At 38.4% G+C, this 23,522-nt stretch overlaps 2 long non-coding RNA genes across 3 annotated transcripts; one reads left to right on the top strand and one right to left on the bottom strand.

The window, feature by feature from the left end:
- Nucleotides 1-2,308: 2,308 nt before the first annotated feature.
- LOC146576985 (uncharacterized) lies at nt 2,309-6,002 on the bottom strand. Of its 2 annotated transcripts, XR_014891356.1 has the most exons (8): nt 5,739-6,002; nt 4,981-5,020; nt 4,787-4,833; nt 4,430-4,474; nt 3,561-3,590; nt 3,039-3,107; nt 2,758-2,832; nt 2,309-2,360 (listed from the first exon to the last, which is right to left on the bottom strand). It is a non-coding gene; the product is annotated as an uncharacterized LOC146576985 (long non-coding RNA). The 2 variants fall into 2 exon arrangements; XR_014891355.1 differs by lacking the exon at nt 5,739-6,002 and having other exon boundaries at nt 4,981-5,718.
- Nucleotides 6,003-20,114: 14,112 nt separating this feature from the next.
- Nucleotides 20,115-20,898, top strand: LOC146576984 (uncharacterized). The gene is made up of 2 exons (XR_014891385.1): nt 20,115-20,469; nt 20,795-20,898. It is a non-coding gene; the product is annotated as an uncharacterized LOC146576984 (long non-coding RNA).
- The last annotated feature ends 2,624 nt before the right edge of the window (nt 20,899-23,522 follow it).

Below are 23,522 nucleotides of genomic sequence, written 5' to 3'. Positions count from 1 at the left end.
AGTGAGGCTGAAGTCTGAACTGTTCAGAGCATCAGGTCTCATCAACGTGCGCTGCTGTAACGCCGCTTTGTCCTCTGAGATCACCAGGTATGAAACCTGAGTGCTGACAGAGCAGCATGTTCCCCCTCATTCACCTCCACCACCACAGCCAAGGCATGCTGGGAAACTGAGGACACACAGACGGAGAACTGAAGTGTCTGCTGTGTGTTCATCTCAGAGTCCTCACAGGTGACACATTAGCTCCAGAACACCAAGCCAGGTGTTTGAAGCCTGACAGGGATTCTTCCCATCCAGAGGGAGGATTTAGCTGCACAACAATGAACATTAGTGTGTAGTTTAGAAACACAGACTGTGCCTGCACTGCATCTAGTGAAGAAAAGTGTTACTGCGAGAGAACGAGGCTCCTTTAAAGCAGCTGATATTAAGGTTGAAAAATCAACAATAAGCTGATGTAATCAACGTTTCACAAAATGGTCAGCAGCTAAAATCTGGAGCCGTTCTTTGGTGGTAATTAACAGTTTGTTCTTGTTAGCTAATTATGTCATTAAAGGTAGCAGCAGAAGCCTTGTGTTGAAAGCCCATTCACTCACACATTCACACAGTATGTGTGTGTCTGTGTTACACTGTGGACATCCCTTCTGTTGGAGCGCCATCTTGTGGCAGGTTTAAGAAATGTTCTTCTTGTAAATCCAAACTGATGCACCTCCATAGCAGACTGTGGAGGCTTTCAGTGACATGAAGACTTGATTTATACTGTCATATTCTCCTGTTACACAAAGCACAGCACGCTGAACATGGATGAACTGAAACTCCCAGCATCTGACTGAGGAAAAGCACAAATCATTCTCACACTGACTCCTGCTTGATTTTAGATTTGCTTTCAAATCCTCACACTTTCATATGAAGCACTAAATGGGCTCCAGACTGTTTATCTCAGCTTCCTGTCAAACACACTGCTGCTCACACCGAGGCTCAGTTTACTCCTCCAGCCTGGCTTAACCTGCTGTCTGTTAAAAACAGTCCCACACTCCTCTGTTTAATCCTTCTGATCAGACTCTTTGATTTTGTATTGTTTTTACCTGAAGTTGTGTTTTTGACATGGTTCTGTCTGTGAAATAAAGCTCTCACACACACTGCTACAGTCCTTCATACACTTAGAAACGAAGCTGCTCCTTTCCTCAGTGCTGACACATAAAGAAGAGTTGGTTTTATATCCAACACGTCTCTGTTCCAGAAAACAGCTTCAGCAGCCTCTGAGTCTGAACTTGGAGTTGGTTATAAGCCACAGGCCTGTGTGCACAGCAATGAGGAAATATAATGCAGTAAGTGAAACATGGATGTGTGGAACAGATTATCCCAAAGGTTGATTCTGTTCATCTGGACGTTCTCAGTGAAACATTTGGTCTCTCGGTCAGGTGACTCCTTTAGTCTCAGCTGACTGCAGGTTTCCAAACCTTTGTCACTGGATCACTCACTTCATCTCCAACGTGTCCCTGACACAGACAGCTGGAGCCGTTACAGCAAAATCATTGATCATCGTTTTTAGAACATTAGCTGGTGTTGGTGGGCAGGCTAGCAGTGCTAATTGTTAGCACTAGTTCTGCTGCTCTCCCTTTGTCTCTGTTATTGTTGGTCTTTAGTGAACAATAGAAAGTGTCTTCATGAGACTGTTGCCTAATGTTCAAATGTAGATAACACCACCTGCACCAACCTGTTACACAGCACAACCCTCTGGTGTAGCTTTGCCCATACGGTAAAAAAATATATTTTAAAATACATTTTAAAATATATTTATATATTTAAAATGTATTTTAGCACATATATTTTTTGGCCATTTTTTGTATATTTTGAAATATATTTCAAAATACATTTTGAAATATATTTATATATTTTGAAATGTATTTTAGCACATATATTTTTTGGCCATTTTTTGTATATTTTGAAATATATTAATAAAATATATTTCAAAATACAATTTAAATGTATTTAAAATCATTCAAAAAAATATAAATTTAACCCTTCATATATTTCTAAGAAAACACATTCACATGTAACATCTGAAAGAAATCTTTATTTGATGTTTAAAACATACATATAGCATATCAATCAAGCAAGGAATATTCATTTTATAAGTTTATTCTCATTACATACTTAAACATTCTAAAAGAAACACACACACATATACATATATGTGTGTATATATATATATATATATATATATATATATATATATATATATATATATATATATATATATATATATATATATATATATACACACACAGTCTCAGTTCCCCCAGCTTTCACTGCAATCCTCAAAGCCCTTCTGGACACGCTGGGAAACCCCTTCCTTACCCCCACTGTAACAAACAAAAGTCACAGTTCTATTACTTTTATCAGAGTTAAAATAAAAATGTGATTTATGTTAGCTGGCTTCATTTAGCAAACAGATATTTCTGTTTATACAGATACAGATATTAATACAGATATATTTTACGCATAATTTTACCTCTTTTTTTTTTCCTAGATGGGAAGTCTATCCAGTTCACATTACAGTAATGCTAACACCCCTTTTGGTCGTCTCTCCTTACCTTCCAGCATTCATAAATCTGTTGACCTTCTTTGTCTGAGACCAACCACTACAATGCATCATCACCTATTTGTATTGGTAACTTACTTTACAACCTATTTTAATGGTTGCAAAGTAAGTTACTTGTGCTGTATGCAATTTTAGATACACAGAAAGTCTTCACTTACTATATATGGCTGTCATAGTGTCCTTATCAAGGGCAGTTCTTCACTCTGCGCCGATGTCCGTTTTGCTCTGTCCTCCTATAAAAAGCATGAACATTTGAGTGTTTGACTAGTTTTAGATTTCCAAAAATTTGATATTTGTACAACTAAACATTTGAACTACAATATATGCTATTGAGCGATACTTTTATGGGTAATTTTTGGTAAAGAAACTGGTGACAGAGTTGTAGGCTTTTTAAAGTACTATTACCTAACCATTTGAACTGACTTTCAAAGCTGATTACCTTTTAAATTGCTGTGGATCAAAACCTCCAGTGGGAAGGCGGCCATTAGAAGAACACGCACCATTGAACCTGAAAATAACAAAAACAAACAAAAAACAGAACAATATATAAGAGTCCGGTAGGGTAATAAATCTCTTCTGAAGCAATATAGTTATTTTGGGTGAAAAACAAAACATTCCTCTAAAATATATATACTGACATCAGCAATCAACATCATGATTGTAATTATTTCCTTTTTAGTACATCTACTGCTGTTTGCATGTGTCAAGCACTACGACTGTATCTATGCATATAAATTCACCATATATATCCAGCAAAAATGTTTTGTTATAGGAAAACAAACAAAGGCATTCAATCAGAGGTGAGAAATTAATTGGGAATATGAATTATAGGTGAACTATTCTTTACCTACTAGCAATCAAGCTTCTTTAACCAAGAAGCTTGAAATATTTGAATGTAAAATAAAATAAATAAATAAATAATAATAAAAATAACATGATGTAATTAAAATGCACAACTTACATTAAGGAAATCTGCATTTGTATCCACAGGCTAAAAGTAAAACAGTAAATGTGTTAGTGATAGTACAGGTATTTGTAAAAAAAAAAAAAAGAGGCAGTAACTGTGACGCTTCTAGTGGGATGCTAAATGCAGAGATTTATATTTACAGTATAATACTGCATGTACGGGTAGCTGTGTTGTGAACTGTAACTGAATATTAGAGAATCTCAGAGAAATTAAATGTATTTTTTTTTTGAATTTATCAATCATAAAACTGTGTGTTTTGAAGGCCTGTTACGATAACGACTTTTTGTTGGTCGGTATATTGCCCCATAAACAATTGCGACAAGTTATGTCATTGTCATTTTAAGACCATTTTATGTCTTTGAATGTATAATCATAATATAACACCATAATAATGCAAGATCTACACACTTTCAATTGACAAACCAACATCTAATTCTTAAAGTATTTAGATCATTGAAATTAGGAATCAAAATATTAGATACCTTAAAAACTTGAATAAATAGTAAGTTTTCTAACAAATAGAAAACAATGATATTTAATGTTATTGTTTTGTTATCATTATATTTTATTTTTGTAAATATAATGGCGGATAAATTACATCATCAACAATTATTGAGGTCATGTACATGTACTGTGTGTTAAGTCGATATATCGATTATTGTGATAGGCCTACTGTTTTGGTATCATAACGAGCTTGTCAAACATGCATGACCACTAAACAATGTCTAAGCAGTAGTATTGGTCTGAATGACAACAAACATAACTAGTGTTTTGGAAAATCTGTTAGAAAACAGTTATTTCAATAATTATGATTAGCATGTGACACAGACACCGCATAAAAAACTACAACAACAAATACTTACTTTAGGAGGATGGGGGAGGGCAGCATGAGGTTGAGACTTTGACATCTGTAAGAAACAAATTCATGTATTACAAACAAGTCACTTAAAAATACATTAATGTGGCAGACTGTTCCCTGTTCAGATGCAGTGTATAAGTACAATCAGGGCTGTCACAACAATGGGGTGGGGCCAAGTGGCTGCAACCCTAGGTACAATGTGCAGGTATATATAATTACATATAATATATGTGAATAAAGCAAGAATCTGTTTAGGTTAGTCACTGTGCTGACTGATGCTTGCTAGGTTTATATGATTGCAAACTGCACAAAAACAACAACAGCAACAACATTAATGACAATGACAAACAAAATTACTTACATTTATGTAAATCTCACATTAGGAAGATCTGCATTCGATTTCATGGGCTGAAATAAATAGGCAGAAACATTACTGCTAAAAAAAAATAAAAAACAAAAACTCTAAAAAGCCTAAAAATGACTTAAAAAGCAAGGAAATGTGGAACATTGTAATTAGCGAACATTAATAAAGCATAACTGTTCTTTGTTTCTAACCTTGGTAAGTACTCTGTAGCCAGAAGGAGAGGTAGGATTTCTGTGAAAGCCAAATTAAATGTGAATAGGCTTTGATAGTTATTGAGAAGGCAGAATAATAAGAAAAGGCAAAAGTACGTCACAATATAATTAATTAAGTTACATATTTTGATTACCAAATTATGGAAGCGTGGAGCTGCCACCCAGGCAAAAGAAAAATAGAGCTGTATCACGTTATGACGTGAAATGTTTATTGTTCTAACATTATGCTTTTCATGTTTGTATAATACAGTGGTTCTTAACCTTGTTGGAGGTACCGAACCCCACCAGTTTCATATGCGCATTCATTGAACCCCTCTTTAGTGAAAAATAAAGTGTGTTTTTTTTTTCAAATTAGACGTAGATATGTTTTTTACTGGTGCACAAAATGAGCCGTGCACGTCACAGCGGAGGCTCTGCCGAACCCCTGAGACCAACTCACCGAACCCCTAGGGTTCGATCGAACCCAGGTTAAGAACCACTGGTATAATATAATATCACATTATTATAATATACATAATTGTCACGTTCGCACAATATTGTACGGACGTGATAATTATGTACATTTTTCGTACAATGTTGTTCAAACATGTTGTTCAAACATGATAGTATATTGTTAGAACGATAAACTTTTCACGTTATAACGTGATATACTTATATTTCTCTTTTGCCTGGGTGGCAGCTCTACGCTTCCGTTCCAAATACACGAGAATAAAGTAATATTATATGGGAAAAGGCACCTGCTAGCTTGATGATGGAGGCTTCTTAGACTGGCCACCCGCCTTGGCTTCTTGTCGCCACTCCATGAAATAAAGGTCCGTTTCCTCCATGCCGGCTAATTATTCATCCTCATTAAAATCTCGTATATGTTCAGTTGGCAGAATTGAGAATTTTACATCTTCCAACCACTTAATTAACGCGAACATAATCGGCTTGTTTCTTCCCGTCTCCTGTATCCGGCCGTTCCTCTCGCTGTCAGATTTCGCGCCTCAGAGACGTCGTTATTTTTCAAAAAAAAAAAAAAAGAAAGAAAGAAAGAAAGAAACAGCAACAACTACTAAAGAGAGTTTTTGCACGTTCATTGCACATTTGTGGGAATGTTTAAATATTTTCTTTTTATTAATTACTTTTCATTATATCTTTATTTTTTAAACCACCGTGGCAATGCGCATGCGCATACACTCCTGCACGCAAAGGGCTTTGGAGTTGACGTAATGTCGCAATGCATTGTGGGAGCGCAGCACCATCTTGGCAGGTCACGAATCAAAACAAGTTTGCTACGAACCATTCTGAAACGTAGCTCAAAAGAAAATGACGGTATAGAGACAGATTCTGTCCAGATGCAAAGAGACGGTACTTGATTGTTGAAATGTGGACCCGTATGAAATATAGCCGTGGAGTAGAAACCCTGAAGACCAAACCGCTATTGACTTAGCATGATCTACTCTCATACCTTGTCTGTGGAGTCAGAGCATACACGGCGCACCAATTTCGCAATTATAAATCTCTGGAGGCGCACATCCAATTCACCAAGGACTGGGTACAAGATTTGGCTATTTTTAAGCCTCCACGTTGTGAGTACGCCGTCATTCAAGCAAAGGTAAGTCAGCTTGAGTACTGCGAGTAAAATGCGTTTGATTCCCCCCAACATTCAAATTAGTGCTAGCAAAAATTCATTCGTGAGGGGGAAATTACAGTGAGAACATGTAGAGGCTCTGTTAGAGGGATAACATAGTGAGTTCAGTGCATTGATGTGACATTGTCCTGAAGGATTTAGTTATTCTTTATGGTTAAAGAAATTGCCCTAATTAATTCATATTTATTATAAATAATCCTAATTACACATCTTGCTTCCTTGTTTGTGTCCTGTGTCACTAAAAATACATTCTGTTTTAGTTTTATACATTGATTAATGACCTGCAGAATCTCCTTGTCATATTAGGTGTCCATAGTTGTCACTTAAAGTCGAACTTTATGTTTTCTCCCTCTTGAAAGTGATTACATCCTTGCATTACATACTTTAGGTTCATTTTTTGCTGATAGGTTTCTAAAAAGAAACATGCAGATTTAGAATATAACATGCAGCGTTCTATAGATGGATACATAAAAACACTTTATTTGTTACATTTATGATAAATGGATTTGAAAGTAAATAAAACACATTTGTGTCGGCCTTGGCTTATTAAAGTTCTTGTCTTTAAATGAACTTTGTCTGTGTGTGTTTTAGGTCCTGCACTCTTAAAGACTGAATTGCAGCATTGCAGCCACAGGTCATTGTGAGCATCACAGGGAAGGTTGAAGCCGCCCACTGCAGCTGTATGGCTAGAGTCGTGGAGACTTGCAGCCATGTCACTGCTCTTCTGTTTAATGTAGAAGCAACAGTGAGGATCTGTGGCACAAGGACTGTTACAGATGAACCTGCATACTGGGTTTTGCTGGGTAATATGACCAAGATACAGCCAGAGGTTGGCCATAAGATAGACTTCTCCTCTTCAGCTGCCCAAAAAAAAGGTTCTTGATCAAAACATAGACAGACCATCTGTAGTGACAGGTAAAAAAAGCCATCCTCAAAAAAGAAAAGTTCCACCTGCTACTGTGGAGGAGTTGGATCAACTGATGGGACAATATTTTTCCAAGCATAGTTCTGTTCTGAATAACCCATAGTGTTTTAATTTAGGGGGCCATGTAAATACTTTGCATTTACTGAATATGTACTTACTAAATACCACTGTTCAAAAGTTGAATAAAGAAACAAAGAAATGTTTGCCTATTTTTAATTAAAAGCACTTTGTCGAACATCACATCAGTTACAATGTAGAAAAAATGTTATGTATAGTTTACAAATGACAAAATGTTCACATAAAATCATGACAGCATTTGTATAATATCACCCACTGCTAGCATTCTGTAATTTACTGTCTCTTTTGAAAACTTATCACTTATCACATGGAGAAACCTTTGGAATGCAAGCATGCTGATCCACACAGGTATGCACACAGGTGTACACATGGGTATTCACAGACGCGGACTACAGCTTTCTTGGCTGCTGCCTCAAAGCACACTGTGCGCTGTCTATCCTGCGTGCTGCACAATATCGTTTATTATTTAGTAACTATTGATATCTATGGCTAGCTAGTTTATTGTGATGGTGCTTTTTTTTCTATTATTATGTTGCTCTTTGTTGTTTGCTGTCTCCTCTGTTTGTTTTTTTTCTCCATACAGGTGACCCAGGAGTTTTTTTTTTGTTGTTTGTTTTTTTTTCTCTCTTCCCCCCCTTCTCACCGTCTCTTCCCCCCTTTGGTTTTCTTTCTTTCTCTCCCTCTCTTTCTTTCATTCTTTCCCCCTGTCCTATCCCCCAGTCATGTCTGTCCCGTTTGCAACTGAAAATAAAATAAATTCATAATTATAATAAAGGTCAATCAAATGGACCAATATGGCAAGGCCATGATGATCCACTTGGTAAAATAAATCCGCCTGGCATCTTTCTTGGCCTTAAGACAACAATTCTGATGGCTATAGATCCAAACGGGACAAAAAAAAAAAATAATAAAGTAGTCTCAGAATAGTGAATTAAACCAACATTTATTGTTGATTTTTTTTTTTAACAAGAAAAACATTTTTCAACTGAATAAAAACAATGCCAATAACCAAAATAAATAGAAGCGTACATGAAAACTACACAGTCCTTCACCTTTCTGTCTGATTTTTTTAAGGAAAACAGTTTTTCATTCCACTAAAAACAGGACAAACCCACCAGCATGAACATTAAATAAACTATTACAATTGTAAAACAAAACTCATTTACAAAATGTAATAATTATCAGTGGGTCCCAGGAAATAGAATGTGACATGGGATTTAGATTTCCGTTACCAGGATGGTCGGGTTCAGCGTAGTCTTTATCACCACCTGTCAAAGACACATCATCAATATTCATGTTTGCTCAGGTTATTCACTTGTTCACATCTGTCTGAGATCATTCATACTGTTGTATGGATGTGTGTACAGTATGTATATAATTATCAGCTATGTAAAAGATATTATCATCTCTGTTCTTACCTAGTTGGAAGTCCTCCATTCAAACTCAGAGAGCCGCTGGAGGAAGGTGGTGATCCGAGGGCTGATTCTTGTAACCTTCCTCTTTACGACACGACCTGTCTTGCGGCTTGTACCAAGTTTTGCAGGGCATTTTGTTCCCATGTCTGGATTGATCCTCACAAAGAACCTTTTAACGGAAAAAAGGCTGCTTTAATTTCAAAATTAAAACATACGTTACAGCAATCACCTATATGTTTCTGCAACTGTAAAAAGAGAAGGAGAAAAAAAAAGAAGAGAAAAAAGGAAAAAAAAAAAAAAAAAAGAAAACTTATCACTACATAAACAGCACAAGACTTAAGAGTATTTAACAAGAGCATTTTCCCTGGTTTTACTACCACACTGGGGCACATGTTCACCAAAACGCAGCAAACCTTTGCCATCTTATCCAGGAAGGTCACCTTTTTACCCTCACATGGAAGAAGTAATCTGATTGGCATGGTGGTATGTAGCATGTAGTTTGAAGCAGGGATTTCGTAGTGCCCCATGTGTAGTGTTGGAACCCAGTCAGGATTTGTTTCATTCATTTCATAGGCTGGTTTGTTGCAATAATGCCAAATAATTAGCAACTCTATAAATAGAAGGTAGTTCTGCATGTTTGTTCTAAGTTTGTGCTATGATCTCAGAGCGCATTGAAAATAAAATTAACAGGCTATAAATAATAATATGAACTTATTTAGAACTTACCTGAATGAAAATACTGGAGCACACCAACAGATATCTGTGGCTGGTAGAGAACTGAATATCAGCTCGTCTCGCAGCTGCTATCCAGGCTAGACGCCTTCTTTTGGTAACATCCAACACATAAGCTCCCTCATGATGCTTCCAGGTGAGGAAACAATGAAAAGAGAGCCTGTTTTCAAGCTTATTCCTTTGTCGGTAGTGCAATCTAACATTACAACCGACCACACAGCAAGCATTTGTTTGGCCTGCTAATATGGCGCCTTGACCAAAAATCCTGGCTACGCCCCATCCCGTAAGATCACGCTCCAGAGCCCTATTAACGTACGGATCTAGAAAGAAGACGCTGCATTTTTAACTCTGAGGGAGATGGAGAATGAGCCTATTTCCAAAACAGTGGAGTGTGTTCCTTTAAGTACTAAATTGTATATATTGTCAAAAACTAAAGTGTACATAGCAGTTGTTGTATCTTGTTTACTGTATCACTGACAGATAATTTCAAAGTCAATGAACGCTACATTATAGTGAGATATTGTGTAATGTGAAATACTGTAAACAAATGAATAAACAACCTAATTCGTGATAGACCTTTGACTCTGTTTTGTTTGAATCCAACTGTTTTTTGCAGATGTGCATAAAACATGTTACTTTTAGTATTGTTATCATTATCATCATTATTGCACTAAATATATTTTAAATAAAGGATACTTTGATATACATTCTACTGTAAGGTTGGAAATGTATTTTCTTCACCCTAAAATATGTTTTGAAATGTATTTTGGTTTGAAAGAAATATATTTTCAATTTCAAAAATATATTTTTTTGGAGCATCACAAATACAAAATATATTTACCATATATTTGAAATATATTTTGGCCAGGAAAAATGTATTTTTTTACCGTATGGGTTTGCTGCTGCTGACTTTGAAAATCACACCAAACATGGAATCAAATATATCGACTCAGCTTAGACTACAGAGAAGCTCGGCACTGCTCACAAAACTCAACACAAAAGGCTTTTTAAAGACAACAATCACTTTGACAGACACACAAACACGACTGAGTACAGAGCAGCTGCTGGTTTGAAGCCACAGAAATGTTCAAATGTTTAAACACACTGCAGCGTTGCAGCCGTGATGCATTTGTGCTGCTAAGGCCACACACATCAGCTGCCTTACATTTTAGTACCAGTTCATCTCTGACCATGGCAGCACAGTCTTTCCAGTACAGTGATGTTGGTGGGGACAGTGGGGACTGATTGTTCATTGGCTGTAAGCCGGTCACATGGACGTTTAACTGGTGCTTTGATTGCTCTGTAGTCTGTTGTGCCTGTGAGCTGCTCCTAAAATGAGACAGATTATAATTGTCACCATTCTGTTAATGACTCTTATTATGTGCGCTCTCCTCCACTGTCACACTAAACACATTAAACCTTTATTTTTGTGTAAAGTCAGGATTTATTGGCTCTTCTTAAAAGCGTCATGAAGTGCAAAACTCAGCAAACATTATACAAAAGTAGATTTAGAAGCTGAACTGAAAACATTTAAAGTGACAGTCAGCACAAATCCAGCTGACATCTCCATCCAACCCAAGTCTTCATTTAAAGTCATTATAACTGTGACACACGTTTGTTACAGTATTAATCCTGCCTGATGCTGCAGGGCCAACATCATGAAACAGGCTCAGCATTTATTTCCATTATGAAACTTTATCATTAAAAACAAACCATTGTTCTGCAGTTGTCCCAGGACTGTCGGTCAAACGTTCTCTCCACATGTTTAAGGCTGAGCTCACTTTATCGTCTGCCTGAAGGAGGGAAGCAGATGTTACTAAACATCACAATAAAACATATGAAATGGGTGCACATGAGGAACGTCTGCACTGTTAAAGCCATGCAAACATCTTCACACATGAAGCAGCAACACCTCTCAGTTTAGCAGCAGCTGGTAAAAGCCACAGTGATCCTGGAGCCTCCCTGAAGGACTCGTTCATCAGTAACTGTCAGGAGGACGATTAAACCTGCTGCACACGTCCTGTAGTTACACACTCGGGAGGAAAGACGACGTCCTCGCTCTGCAACATGATCTGTGTTTCATCCAGGACGCTCAAACACAGATTGGTTTCCAAATATTAGACGCACTGGTTCTTCATGCGTTTCTACCTGAGCACTCAGAGTCATTTCTACAACAGGCCTCCTTCACCTGCTGGTGCCTCTGTTTCTGTGTTTGGCTGTTTCCATCAGTGCCTGATGTTTGTGATCTTTGATCTGTTCTGAAGTCTCTCTTTGTAACACAAATGGTGTTTGGCTTCTTTTGCAAACAAGGCAAAAGAACTTTAATGGATTCATTTGCTGATCTTACTTTTCTGATGCAAAGCCGTCCTTTCAACGCTTTAGAAAGAAAACCAAACAATGTTTTTAAAACTTTCCCAAAATGTAAAAGCTATTAAAACCATAAACTTCTGCTCCTTGATCATGTGATTCTTCTTCTAGACTGTCTGTAATTGTTATTGCTGATTGTCAATAAAGTTGTTTTTTATAAGTTATGTTGTAAAGGAAGCTTGTGGCGAGGGAGGAGGGGCGACTAAAAGCAGGTTCATATAGTGGGAAAGTCCTCAGGTCATGTGAGGATATTTACTGATGCGTCAACACTGTCAGATAAAAGAACGGCTGCTGCATTTGTTCTCCCACAAATAAGTTTGGTGATGAGTAAAAGAATTACAGATGATGTGGCAGTTTATACTGGGAGCTGGTAGTGATGTTACTGGCTTGAACTGTGTGGAGGACGCACTAATATGCAGGTATGTGGTTTGCTGGGACTCTAGCAGCGTGCTAGTGAGCACAGGTGATGTGTGTGTGTGCGAGGTGAATTAAGGTTATTATTCAGATATCATGTCTCATCTGGGAGAGCAGCCAGCAGCTGCAGGAGGTGAGCATCCAACGACATGATGAACCCAAAGACTCCAGCTCAGCCAAACTACAATTACAGATTACAGTTACACTCCTAACTGTTCCTGCAGTATTTAAGAAAGACGTCAGTGATTCAGACCAAAACTGCTCTGCAAACTTCACATTTACTAAACATTAATGTTCCCAACACAGATTTACATGAGAAAAACAGGACATCATAGCACCCCCTGCCCCCCCTGATATTACATCACTTCAATCCCAAACAGAAGGAAAGGAAAGATCAAATCTGTCTTGAACCTCTGCTTCAAAGTTACAGGTGCTGTCTCTGTGTGAGCCTTTGCACTGCTGCTCGCAGCACCGTTATATCACTCAGCGCTCGCTGCTGTTATTGAATCCACTTTTTACTGTCCGTGCAATCAAGCTCCTCTGCAGAGCTAGAAAATATCTTCGAACCAGTTTATGTGTTAGGGGATCCTTTGCAGCTGTGACTGTTGCCTCTGTTTTTGTCCTTTGGTTCCTGGGAGCCTTTTACATTTCCATCAGCAACAAATATCTGAACAGGCTTTATTGTAGGAAATACAGGATTAAATAGTTGTCATTATTTATTAGATGTTGTTAAAGATGATCCGATGCTTGTTTAGTTTAATGCTGTGGCTTCAGTCAGCATCACTGTGCTGTATAGTTTTATTTTTCTGATCCTTCTGTTAAAGTTGCTGAATAAAAGCTGGTTGGTCTGCACCTCACCGCTGCCTCGAGCCTCCTTCTTTAAAGCAGCAGAGGCTCTTCATTCAGGTATCACAGCTCGAGTTGTTCTGCAGGAGACCCAGAGTACTGTCCTTGGTCCATAATGACATTAACTTTGATTCATGTCAACACGAAGCCTGAACGTCTGTGATGAACACACTATCAGCATCACTGACATATTTCATCATTTAAAAACACTTCCTGTCTCTGTGGTGGTTACAGTGACATCATGCAGTTTGTGCTTTGACCTCCAGAGGGCGACAAATCAGCACAGACAGAGAGCTCCATTCAAACTTTGCTGCCATCAGGAATAATTCTTCAAATATAATCATCAGTGATTGAGCAGTTATGATATCAGGGACAATCTAGACATGTGTGACAATACTGAACATGTCACATGACACACCTCAAACATCATGTGATCCACTCTCAGTCTGCACTTTCAGTCATGACTTCATGAATTTATGATCAGTTTACTCCTGAAATATTCAAATGCTGCAGGGTGAAGAACAACAAAGTGCTGACACATGTTTGTGTTTCAAACAAGAAAACCAGCAGAAATAAATCATCTTTGGACAACATGACAGAGATTAGTGAGTTTCCAACTTGCACTTGAATGCAGCACAGACAGATTCTGATGTTCGTGGTTGTAAACGTGTCCTCAAACGCCGCTCTGACTCTTTCCTTCCTGCTCAAAGTTCCTCTTTTCTGAACTTGGTGTTTGTGCCTGACGCTGATCGTCTCCGTGTGGAGCTCCGTGTGAAGGTAACGTTAGCAGTGTGTAATGTTTCCTGGCTAACATCAGCTGTGTGCAGCTCAGTTCCAGCACAAATCTGCCGCTCCATAGTTCACGGTAACGGACTCATGAGGTCGACCGTTAAACGCTCTCCCGCCATTTTGTCTGTGTGCGCGGATGTGTACGTTTTTGTTACCACTGTCATCTCATCAATAGCCTATTTGTAAAAGATCTCTGTTCATAGTTTAGTTGGATTTTAAAACTCTGTAGTTGGACAGTTTTATTTTGGACTGATGCTAAAATTCTTGCTGATTGTTTCTGTCGAGGTTTTGTACTTGACATCCACCATTTTGGATGTGATAAGCTGTAGAGAATGCGTCCAAAAAGAGAAACCAGAAAGAGAACCTGTTTTATTAATAACCTCTTGCAAATAGAAGAATATGAAAAAAACAACAACAAATAGGATAAAACCTTTAAATTACTTGAATTTCTAAAATCACCATCATCTGTTAACACAAATTTGATCATTTCAAATTTGTGTTTTCATTTTCTCTTCCCAGTTACTTCTTTCTCATTCTCTTCATTCTCCTTGTCACCTTACGTCTCACTCCTTAACTGAAGTTATAGTTCTAACATAAGAAGTCCCACCAACGTCCTTTATTTAATCTCTGTGTTGTCACAGTTATTATCATCAGATCAGACATGAGACCCAGACAACAACATAAGTTTACAAGCTAACATCATGTCAGCTAACATTAGACGATAGCATCATAAACTTTAAATTACTTTGCCTCTGATCAACAGTTTGATTACATTCTCACATCACAAGTTTATTTGCTAAGTGTGAGTCCGCCCACATTAGATCCACTTTTCAGCAGGTGGAATAATTTGTAGTATATAGGTAATACATCAACAATGCTGCCGTGGCTAAGTTAGGAATATTTATAATGTCATTTCCAAAACTTGCATATGATCTGCAATTTGTAGCAGATCTACTGACTGTCACAGAGCAGCTGGAGCAGTCTCGAATGCAGGTCAGTCCACTGCTGCCCCCTGTGGCCAAGTGCCATAGCTACTGCTGGATGAACTCGTGACACATCTGCACCTGTTTCTATGAACACATTGAGTCTGAGTGGCTGCACTTACACTGGTGCATTCAACATATTGAAAGATGCCAGCAATGTGGATTGTCAAGACTCAAACCAACCGTTGAGCAAAGACAGCAGGATCACTTGTTTCTGTTTGTTATACAGCCAGATTTACTCGTGACACACATGTGCAGCTGCTTTATCACCTATTCTGAATTTGTTTCAAGCACAATACATTTGTTACACATGTTGGGATATTGTGTTTGTTATAAATGTTATATACCTGTGTGGTATGTGACTTGTGTTGCCATGACGCCAGGTCTCTCTTGGAAATGAGATTTTTAATCTCAATGAGATTTTTTTTTACCTGGATAAATAAAGGACTAATTTGTAACTTTCAGTGTTTTCCGGTCTTCCAAAAGAAAAAAAACCTTCAACTACATGACATGCAGTTGTGTATTTGTTTTCACCTTATCATACACTTGAAGTTTTACAAATCACCACTTCTTTAGTGAATATCATTTCAGTCTCAGACAACCTCGTTTCTCTTACAGAGGTTGAATGCACCTTCTGCGGATGGCGGTACCACACAGTGTGCGTGGACTTCCCCTGCACAGAAGGCAACTACAAATGCTGTGAATGCTAAATAAACAGAAACAAATGATCCCTGTTGTCTTTGCTTGATGATTGGTTTGAGTCTTGACAATCCACATTGCTGGCGTTGCATCTTTCAATGCCAGCAATGGCAGGTATCAGTGCTCAAAGCTTTTGTGTTTGTTTCCAACAAGTTGCCCACCTCGGGAAACAAAAATGTGTTCTTTTACTTGTCAGATGAACATATGAGACACTTTGACTCTTCAGTGCAGTGTGGAGCCTAACAAAGATCTGTTTTGTGTCCCAGCTGATCAGCAGGAGGAGGAGAGTCTGACGGAGCAGCAGAGGAACATTTTCAGCTACTTGGACTCAGCTCAGCCACTACAGAGGAAACAATGAGCTCAACACAGAAGGTGACAGACAGAGCAGGACCATATGACCAAAGATATTTATCACCATATACATTTGAACATTTGCCATAACGATGTAGCTGACGATAGAATTGACACCAGACAAAATACTTTACAGCTGCACAACTTTATTAAAAAGCCATCAATGTATTTTCACTGAAACAAGCAGCTGTTGTTTATGTGCATTAAAGTTATATAAAAATGTAACAGTGCAAATGCAAATTCCTCGCTGACAGTTTAACCAAAAGGCGTTTCCAGTGGAAACTGGCCGACACATCCTGAGCATAACCATGTATAATATCCACTAAACTTCAGAAGAGGTTATACAGTCGTGGCCAAAAGGTTTGAGAATTGCATAAATATTGGAACCTGGAGAAGTTGCTGCTTAAGTTTTTATAATAGCATTTTGCCTGCACTCCAGAATGTTATGAGGAGTGATCAGATGAACTGCATCGTCCTTCTTTGCCATGAAAACGAACTTAATCCCCAAAAAGCCTTACCACTGCATTTCATTGCTGTCATCAAAGGACCTGCTGAGACCATTTCAGTGATCGTCTTCTTAACTCAGGTGAGAATGTTGGCGAGCACGAGGCTGGAGATCATCATGGCTGTATCCCGATTCAGGTTCTGCAGCTTTAAAGTCCTCAAGGGCCGCGTACTCAAAGACCGCTAAGGCCGAAGTGCGAGGCTCGTAGGCTCGTGAAATGGGACGTCTAGCCTCCGTCGCGCTGCCCAGGTTGCCTAGCAACCATGATACTAACAGCTGGAAACGTTTCATACAGCTTTGTTTGACAGAAATGAAGGAGAACATATTTAGTTCATTTGTTTCTACATGAGCTCTGTGTGATTTGATGAGTATCTGAGGCTGAGACCACAGGACTGTGAAACATGATTGTTGGGCTTCATTTCTGTGCTGAACAGACGTTTAAGATTAGCTGTAAATAACAATTAGCTGATGTTGTTCATGAGACTAAAGTCATCTCACTGTGGTAATGTAAATATAATATGGCCAATATTATAGTTATTATATTAATCACTTCACTCACAGACAAGTATCTGTGACAGTGTGTATACAGATGTATCATATAAGAGACAAATATTGTTTGTTTAATATGTTGGTACTAAATGTGGCTCAGTGCTTACATATATGTGTAAAAAGCAAATGTAGGAGCTGTGATAACTGTGTCTGATAGAATGAAGAGTAGACTGATATATGAAATATTCCTTTATTGGGTGAGAAAATCAGACCATGTCATAACTGCTGTAAGTCACACAGAATAGATATCAGAGCCTTAAACAGGCTGACTTCTGCTAAATGGGTCAAACTGGGCAGAAAGTCTACAAACACATAACATCCTTATAGAATATGATGTAACACTATAGATCAACTTACCTCAGAATATATAAAGCATATAAACAGTTACAGCAACATGATGCAACAAACACAGCAGCTACTGATCCAAAATACTCAAAGCTTCATAGAACTGAAACCAACATTTATTTTTAGCTCCATTCTGCTGCTGATACAGACTTTAGGTTTCTGAACATTAAACTTGTTGCTGCCTTTCATAGTGTGTAACTTGAAGGCCCTGAGTACTTTCTCCCACACTGGAAACACTGGGATGATCACATTATTTGAACATTACCTAATAAGACTGATTCAGCACAGACAGTTATGTTAAACTTTCCTAGCAGTCCTTCACAAACAGGGAACAGTCTGTCTATTCTCTCCATCTGTCAGCTGCTGCTGGCTCTTCCTCCTCCTCTTCCTCACACACTGCTGAGTTTGTCCTGGTGGATCATCAGGGCTGCAAAGCCTCACAGATGATGTGCAGCAGTGGCTCCCTCAGTCTGTCCTCACTCTGGACACTTGCAGTCGTCACACATGGAAATCAAATGTGTGATAAGCTGCAGGATTCAAACACAAGTGTAACTTATAAACACATGTTCATACTTTTATTCCACAATCAGAGAGAAAGAAACAGAGAGAGAGTGCAGGACAGACAGACAGGTGACAGTCTCAGGTGTACACACTGCTACACAACAGCAGCAGAGAAGCAGGATTTAGTGTTTGTGTTATTACGAGTGTAAACAAGAAGAGTTCCAGATGGTGCAGTGGACACATGTGTGACTGCTGTGATTAAAGCATCTTTCTTTCAGCTTAACGAGTGAACCGTCAGCTCGTTCAAACACACGTTAAAGTGCGTTTGGCTCGACACCAGCGAACAGAGGCAGCAATATAACACAGCTAACATTAACAGTGCAGTGGATCCTGCTTGTGCCGTGATGTTCAGGACTGCAAACCGAGCAGCATCACTGACTTTCAGCTTGTTGTGTTTGTGGATATATGACTGACTTTAATTATCCACAAAATCATCACATTCTCTGTCAGATTAAGGTCGACTATTGAACGGCGTATATTTTAAAGGCTTTAAAACCAAGTTAACGCTGAAAGTACAAACATCACTAATGTCACATAACTCTGCCGACAAGGCATAGCTATGGCTATGAAATGCTCTTTGTGTATCACTTCTTCATTATGAAAGATGTCATTAATGCACTAGTAATGTCTCATCTGGAGTATTGTTCAATCATTTGGTCAGCAGCTAATAAGACAGATCTTAACAGACTTCAGTTAGTCCAGAATAAGGCGTCCAGATTAGTGTGAAGATGTTCATACTATACTAATATTGATCAAATGCATAATAACCTTTCTTGGCTTCCTGTACAGGCTAAAATATTCTATGGCTTACTTGTAGTTCTAAAGAAAGCAATTCTGTTAAACACACCACATTTATTCTGCTCAGCTGCAGTATCCAGATGAAATACATCATCATATTACACAGTTTTCAACAAGCTGCAATTTAGTAAATGCTCGAGTTAAAAGTAACGTTTTGTAAAACTGTTACATTTAGAGCAACTTTTAAGTGGAATAAGTTGCCTTAAAAAATTAGAGAATTATTCAAAACTTCAATGAACACTTAAAAGCCGATTTACAGAGCTTTTAGTTGTTGTAAATATTGTAAGACATGATTTGTTTTTGAAATTTGTGTAATGTGCCTCAATGTTATTGATATTATTATTATTATTATTATTGATTGCTTATATTTGAACAATTGTGAAACCTCACTGTGGATGTAAGAGTGAAATTATGTGGATATCTTGAATCCACTTTATTGTGTAATATTTTATGTGAGTATTTGACGGAAGACGAGCAACATCTGTTGTGGAAGCTAACGGGGTTCCTTTAGAATAAACAAACATAGGATTTATTATCACTGAATAATTCTGTATAAATCTATACAAATTATAGAAATATGTAATAGGAAACAACAAAATAATCTAAATTATAAAATAATGTGTGTGTGTGTGTGTGTGTGTGTGTGTGTGTGTGTGTGTGTGTGCATGATTTTAGTGTTTGAACAGTCATGAATTATCTTTAACAGCAGGTTGGATGTAATGTGTTAGAACTACCAGCAGGTGGGGATAAGAGACCTTTAAGGTGTTTGGTGCCACGCTCCACCTTCAGGTTTAAAACTAGTGTTAATGGAGTTTGAAGGTTGAGTTTGTTCCACGACTGCATTTCACTCACTGCCTCTGTTTGTATCTCTGTCACTGCAGGACCAACATGGAGCCAGAAGTCAGCGCTCTCAGGAGGCCGACAAACCTCACAGAAGAAAGGGAGAGAAAAAACACACCTGTGACGAGTGTGGGAAGGGTTTTACTGTGAGGGCTAAACTAAAACAGCATCAGGTCATCCACACTGGAGAGAGACCGTTCAGCTGTGACTTGTGTGGAAAGTCTTTTTCCTTGAAGCGTTCCCTAAAACAACACCAACTCATCCACAGTGGAGTTAAAGCGTACAGCTGTGATCAGTGTGGCAGAGCTTTTACTCAAAGTAGCAGCTTACAGAGTCATCTAGTTACCCACTCTGGAATTAAGCCATACAGCTGTGACATCTGTGGAAAAACTTTCAGCCAGAGAGGGAGCCGAAATAAACACCTACGCATTCACACCAGACATGATGTGTACTGCTGTGAACAGTGTGGCAAAGAGTTTACAACAGACGCACACTTACAACAACACATGTTTACCCACACTGAGGAGAGACCTTATCAATGTGACCTGTGTGAGAAGACTTTTAAATCTCCACGTCACCTGAGACGACACCAACAGATCCACACCAGAAAGAGACTCTACAAGTGCAGCTACTGTGAGGTATGTATTTATATTGTTATCTTGTCATTTTAGCCTGACTGTTTGGAACAACTCTGCTCATTAAACTGTGTTAGCATGTTAGCAATTCTACTGCATGGAAAAGCAGCTCTGAGTGATTATTCAGATTTTCCTTTCAGTTATGATTTTAGTATTACTGTAGTATTATGGTGGTAGTATTGTAGTTATTGCAGCCCAGTAAACTGAGTGTGTTAACTGAAACAGTCAAATGTAGTTGGACGTCTGCAGAGATGCTCTTTATTTCAGGCGACGTTCAGGATACAAATGTTGAAGGACTGACTTACACTGTCTTTGTGTCTTTGTTTAGAAGCAGAGCGACACAGATGGATCCAGTTCTCAACCCTGTCATCACTGTGGTGGTGGGAAAGACTTTCATTGTGACCTCTGTGGAAAAACTTTCAGTCAGCAAAAGACCCTAAAAGTACATCAACGTAGACACACTGGAGACAAACTGAAATACTGCAAAGAATGTGGGAGAAGCTTCACCACACCAAGTGATTTAAAACGACATGAACTGATTCACAGTGGGGTTAAAAAGCACCTCTGTGATCAGTGTGGGTCATCCTTCACCACTGCATGGAAGCTTAAAACACACAAACGAGTCCACACAGGAGAGAAACCACACAAGTGCAGACACTGTGAGAGAAGCTTCTCACAGTCAGGTCATCGTAACCTTCATGAACGTGCACACATGGAAGGAAACTACAGCTGTGACCAGTGTGACAAGAGCTTCAGGAATCTCAGTTCATACTCTGAACACAAACGATCCCACGTTACTAATAAACTGTTTCACTGTTACCAATGTGCCCAAACATTCACCTCATTGTCTGCTCTGTGCAAACATCAGCGCGATCACTCAGGGCTGAAATCACTCCCATCACTGGATCACAGTGAATCTGAAGACACAGAAAGATCCTCTGGTTTCTGTGTCAGACTCAAAAAGCTTGAGATCAGGCTCCACAGAGTTCAGATAGAATCATTTAAACTTGTGTTGAACTGAACTGGTTGCTGGGCTGAACTTCTACATAATACAGATCTACATGGGATCTTCTTTTCTGTTTTACTGAGTCAGTTTTGTCCTTTTTTCTCTGTCCTGGTTTTGCTCGTCTGTAAATGATTGAAACTCAGTCAAATAGTTCATTGTTCTCCAGCAAAACGTTTTGGAAACTCATGTTTAACCTTTAAAACTCTGACATGTTTTAGCACACAAGGCTTCATCGGGGAGTTCACTCATGATTGGACCATGAGAACAAAGGTTTTTAGTTCTTTCAAAGAGAGTCTTGGAGATGTTTGATGTTTCTGTTTTTCTGAAACCACCTGAAAGAAAAACTATTTTTCTTGCTTTATGTAGTGTGGAAGTTTTTAATGTTTCTTCATCTGTGATGTTCTTGAATGTGTTCACGTGAAGATGGTACAAATAAACTGTCCTTTCAGCTTTAGCTCCTAATTTATTCATTATTTATGGATGTAGCACAGCAGCCGTCTCTTGATTAACACATGGAGGGCTCGGGATCTGATGGTGTCGTCTCCCTAATTTGCCCACTCAGTAAATCTCACTCATGGCCAAGAAATTGAAATAAACCTTGTTTCCCTGCTGGATAGTGATCCACTGTAACTCTGCTCCTCCTTCCTGTTTAGGATTTCTGTGGCTGAAGTAAAATTCCCTCCATCCATCACTTATCCCAGCTAACCCAAAGTGAAATAAAGTTTTGCTGGTCTTAAAAAAGCATTACAATAATGGGCATTACCAATGCAAACTGAATGATACAGAAGATGAAAGAAGAGACTTTGATCAGTTAATAAAGCTCATGATCTGGATTCATTGTGGCTGCTACACAGATACTTCTGGGTCACTTCTCTCAGTTAGGAACCTTCCTCACCAAACTGACTGTTGGACCACACCCCTGGTTTCATGAGAAATTGTTTCAGCCATGATTTCTCTTCCTGTATTTCAGAGTAAAGACTGAAGTGACAAATGGAAGCATGTTTAAAAAACGCAATGTGAGAGAGACGTTGAGGTCCTTAGAAGTTACCCTGGGTTTTTCTGTCACCCTGCTAGATGTTACACACCTTGTTATTGGACTGATTTCTACTGCTGGACTACTCCTGCGGAGAGTAACAATACTCTTACTAATTAGCTCCCTTTCACAGCTTTGGGGATATTTATTTTTGTGTTTGCAGCGCTGTGAGCCAGAACAGCGAGAGAAAAATCTGCAGCAGCGACGAGCCGAATGCTTACGTGAATCGCAGCAGCTGCACATGTGCTACGCTGAATTAGAGGATATCTTTGCTCTGGATTTCTATTTCTACTTTTTCATTTCTATATGATTCTTCTTGCATCTAAACAAAGATGATTCAATTTGCTAAATGTTGATGGCTCTTCGTGCTCAGGTGTAAATGAGACGTAATATTTGCTCTTGGTTTGGTTCTCCTGTACAGAACCTTGCAGTACAACAGAAACCTAAAAACATTATTTGTAGTGGTTATTCTTAGTTGTTCTGCTGCCTAAATACCACAGGGTCTGATTATGAAGTTATTGAGCTGCACATACGTTACGACCTGCTTAAGTTCGAGGTCACAGCGTCTGTAGAGCAGCTGGAACATAATGAAGTCTACAAGGTTAAAGTTTTCTCTTCAGTTATTGTTCTTTCTGCTGCTTGGTTTGATGGATCTGAGAGCTTTTGTTTTTATTATTGTTATTATAATTATCATGAATATTTTACTCTCTAGAAGCTTTAAAATAGTGTTTGTGTTTGAAAAAATTGATTTAAGAATTGAACAGAAACATCTGTCCTTCTGAAAATCGCCCAAAGGCACGGAGACAAAGTCAAAGGATGCAACCTGTAACTTTCTCTTCCTTCATGTCAGGACCATCATCCATGATTTATATAAAATGCATATAGCAACAGTAGCACTTTAGTTTGGACTTTATGATTTCTGTAACTGGAAAATATTATTTTGTTTAAAAGGGCGACATTAACATTAAAATAAATGAAAGAAGCTTCAGCTGAGAGCTTCATGCAGTCATCATCAGC

The sequence above is a fragment of the Mchenga conophoros genome, linkage group LG3 (assembly GCF_057382185.1).
Source record: "Mchenga conophoros isolate Kocher_MC1m ecotype Shallow Benthic linkage group LG3, M_conophoros_male_GT1.1, whole genome shotgun sequence".
NCBI lineage: Eukaryota > Metazoa > Chordata > Actinopteri > Cichliformes > Cichlidae > Mchenga > Mchenga conophoros.
This window is presented reverse-complemented; position numbering and strand designations above follow the sequence as displayed.